General features: G+C 39.9%; 1 non-coding gene across 1 annotated transcript; it reads left to right on the top strand.

The window, feature by feature from the left end:
• The first annotated feature begins 1,673 nt into the window (after window positions 1-1,673).
• On the top strand, window positions 1,674-1,804 carry LOC122730254. Its single transcript, XR_006353446.1, has one exon. It is a non-coding gene; the product is annotated as a small nucleolar RNA SNORA31 (small nucleolar RNA).
• Window positions 1,805-4,167: the final 2,363 nt, after the last annotated feature.

Raw genomic sequence — 4,167 nt, 5'->3', positions numbered from 1 at the left:
TAAAGTCTTTAAGGGAGATTAGACAAAGGGAAAGTCCGCGGGGGGGGGGGGGGGGGGGTATTTGGAAAATCCACCGAATTAGCCGGCTTATGGCCAAACTAGGGAGGGTGGGAGGGTCCTTAAGGTCCCTTCGGGGTCGCCAAACTGTGAGATTTAAAATTGGATATTAGATCATAAATCTCCCCTACTTAACCCTTCCCTTAACTCATCTCCCAGACTAGTAAATGGAAGAAGCTTCTGGTTTTCTAGATAGAGCCTTTATTGTATATAAGGTGTTGTTGATTAGAAGGATAGGAAAACAGAAATACAGTACAAATCGTCTTAAATCTAGGCTTAGTCTATATTCCTTATAAAAACTCACCAAACCGATTTAGGCCACCTTTGGAGTGAGTCAGACCGTCCGTGCCGCGCCGCCCGGAGTCCCGCCAAGCCGGCAAAAAAAAAGGCTACTCCCCTTCTCTCCACCCCGGAAGTCAAAAAACCCGGCAGGCAGTCTGACATGCGCAGCAGGCGGACTGTACCCGGCAGGCAGTCTGACATGCGCAGCAGGCGGACTGTACCCGGCAGGCAGTCTGACATGCGCAGCAGGCGGACTGTTCATCTCCTCCCCAAAAGGGTGGTCCTTGAAAAACTGGCGTCTTTCAGTTATCCTAGCCGACTGTTAAAAACTTTCATATTTTACCACACATGGTTATTGTTGGTTATTTTTAGGTATAATCCTCCCTAGGTCCTTCACACACCCAAGATCAGACTGGGAAAAACCTCATTATTGGCTTCCCCATTGGAGCCTGTCAGTTTCAGAACTTTGTCTATGATCAGCTTTTCCTCTATAAAATCAAAATCTTGCCTCTCAAGACAAAGTACTTGTGGGACACAGCTCAGCCAGCTAAGTAGTGACTGTAGATTGTCTGATTTTTATTTATTTATTTTTAAAATAATAACTTTCTGCTCACCAAGTGAGATACCCTGTTAGGGTTAGAAATTCCTTGTAACTCTTTCTTGATGTATGATTATCAGGTCAGCTTATGACATTCCCCTGCACAAGTAACTCCCTATTGTCTCTAGCTATAAAAAATAAACTCTTCTGTTTGGCACCTTTAAAGACCTTCATAATCTGACTCCAGCCTACCTTCCCAGATTTATTCCACATTACTTTCCTTTACACACTCCACAATGATTGGCACATAGTACTTTATATTATATGTCGGTTGATTGATTATGAAACTATACTCCATCAGACTCATTATAAGGGGTTCCTTTTCAACAAGCCACCAGCAGAGGTCTAGATCTGAGGGTCTTTGTTTTTTTTCAGCTCAGAGATTCTTTTGTTGTTATTGTTGTTGTTTCCCAAGTAAATGAACAGTAAGGGTCTAGGTAAAGATAGAAAATCTTTAGATAGGACTACCTGTGAGGCATGAAGCTCTACCTTAATTCTTTGTTTCAAATTCCTGTCTTTATTATGTATGCATGACATATGACAAATATCTCCAGGCTTTGAGCTAGGCCATACATCAAAAGGCTAGCCATCCTAACAAGGAAACAACAACAACAGATCAGAATTTCAGAAAGTCTTCTGTATCAGCATCAGCCAGGACAGTTTATATCAGAGGCCAGACTTGTACCAAGGTCTTCTTGGCTCTGTGGACAGCTCTTTATTCAAAGTATCACACAGTATGCATCTCTTTGACAGACCTGGAGCAGTTATGTCTGCTTTTACGGTTTCCACTAAGATGCAAGAAAAATTTTCCTCATGCTTTCTTTCTGCCTGATTGTGGCAGTCTAGATTGAATAGGGGAATACATCTTTATGTGAATATTTTTAGAGTCCTTTTATAATTTTTATTTTTGGTAGGCATTTTGGAACAGAAGTATGACAAAAGTATCCTAGCTCTGCCAATTTGCTAGACTTTTTGAGGTTGAGCAAGTCCTATAAGATTAGTTTCGGATAGAATGATTTAGAATTTTTGAATAATATAGGTCAGATTCTGAAATAGTAATTGTTGCAGGATGTGACCATTTTGATGATATGGGGCAGAAGTATGACTCTTAAAGTCTGAGGTCTGAACTTATTTCCAAGTCTAGCTTGCAGTTAGAAGCCTCCCACCTAAAGGTAGAGGTCGATTATACCTGGAAGTCCCAGATTGATTTTTTAAAAAGAAGCTCAAGTGTTGAATCCTATAAATAAAACTGAGTTTTATGTCTGAAAAAAAGGTATCACACAGCCTCTCTTGAACTATGATGGCCTATGATTTTCCTCTTATTTTTTAAAAAGTTTTTATTGATGTTTCTGTTTCTTACATTTACCATAGTTATCCTAAGAATCCCTTCCCTTCCCCTCTCAGAGAACCATCCTATATAACAAGTGTTTTTTTTTCTTTTAGAAAGGAAAAAAAGTTAGTACAACTTATCTATAATTTGAAAAGCTCTGAAAGCATGCACAAAGTGTAACATCTGTAGACAGAAGGATGTATTTGTAGTAGCTCTGGGTTCAAGTCCTATTTCTGACCCTGTGCTTCTGTGACCATGGACAAATCATAATTCCTTTTAAGTTTCTTTCCTCATTAATAAAATGAGGATAGGGGCAGTTAGGTGGTACAGTGGATAGAGTTGTGGGACTGGAGTCAGGAAGACTCATCTTGAATTCAAATCTGGCCTCAGATATTTACTAGTTATGTGATCCTGGGCAGGTCGCTTAACCCTATTTGCCTTAGTTTCCTCATCTGTAAAATGAACTGGATTAGGAAATGGCAAACCACTCTAGTATCTTCGCCAAGAAAACCGTATATGGGGTTAGAAAGAGTTGGACAGGACTGAAAAACAACAACAACAAAACAACAAAGACCCAACAAAATGAGCATAACAAAACCTGTAGTAACCACTTCACCAGGGTTATTATGAAATAAAAATGAAATAAGGCTTAAAAATGTTTTTCTAACTTTAAATGCTATATAGGGCTTATTTAGCCTATGCTGACTTTGGAGATCCACTGCAAAGCTGTTGCCATTCAACCAAACCAATTCAACACAATTTATTAATCAATCAGCCAGCATTTATTAGGTTGTACCATATGCCAGGCACTGTGTTAAGCTTTAAGGATACAAAGCAAAAGCAAACAGTCCCAGCCTACATTAATACTCTATTTTGTGCAAGTCAATATGTTTTAGGTGCTGAGACACAGCCATAAATGTGATTCAGACACTGCTTTTAAGAATTTATGATCAAATCTGTGAAGGCAAGTTCACAAATATGTATAAGTGCAAAGGAGAACTCCAAGCAAAATACTATGAGGAATTTGAAGACAAAAGATTTTTGGTTGAAGGAACTGAAGATATTTATCCTGGAGAAGAGATTATTTGGGAGGGACATGAAAAGTAGGGCAGGATAGTTGTCTTTAGCCATTTGAAAAACTCTGGGTGAGGTTGGAGGAGAGGAATTAGACAATCTGATTGGTCCCTGAAGGCAGAAATAAGAGAAATGGGTACAAGTGGCAGAGGCAAACTCAGGATTAATCCCAGGAGAAATGTCACAGTTGAACAGTCTAAGAAGAAATGTTTATTGAATGACTGACCAGTAAACTGACTGTTGGAATGGACTCCCTCCAGAGGAGGCAGGTTCCTACTCCTTAGAGGTTTATGGGCCAAGTCTGGATGACTACTTTAAAAAATAGGTTGTAGTTAGTTTTCTTGTTCAGGTGTGTGTTAGTCTAGATGGCCTATGAGATCCCATCCAACTCTGATCGGAATGGGGAGTGCACCTGTGATTTCATTGATACTTGAGTTTTCTAGATGAATAAAGATCCCTTTATTGATACAGGATGGCACCTTCTCTGAGGCAGCTAAGTGATACAGTCGATAAAGCAGCTGGACCTGAGTTCAAATGCAGCCTCAGACATTTACAGGCTTTGTGAACCTGGGCAAGTTGCTTAAATTCTGTAGGCCTCAGTTCCCTCTATAGTAGCACCTGCCTCCCAGGCTGTTGTGAGAATCAAATTGGTAAAGAGTTTAATAAATGCTTGTTTCCTTTCTGCTCTGCAACATATAGTATTAGAGAAATGCTTAAAGCACTGAAAGGTTAAGTGATTTGGCTGGTGTCACACAGCCAGTATACGTCAGAGACGGATTTGTGCCAAAGTCTTCTTGCCTCTGAAAACAGCTTTTTATTCAGTGCA

Source organism: Dromiciops gliroides, chromosome 5, assembly GCF_019393635.1.
Source record: "Dromiciops gliroides isolate mDroGli1 chromosome 5, mDroGli1.pri, whole genome shotgun sequence".
Classification (NCBI taxonomy): domain Eukaryota; kingdom Metazoa; phylum Chordata; class Mammalia; order Microbiotheria; family Microbiotheriidae; genus Dromiciops; species Dromiciops gliroides.
This window is presented reverse-complemented; position numbering and strand designations above follow the sequence as displayed.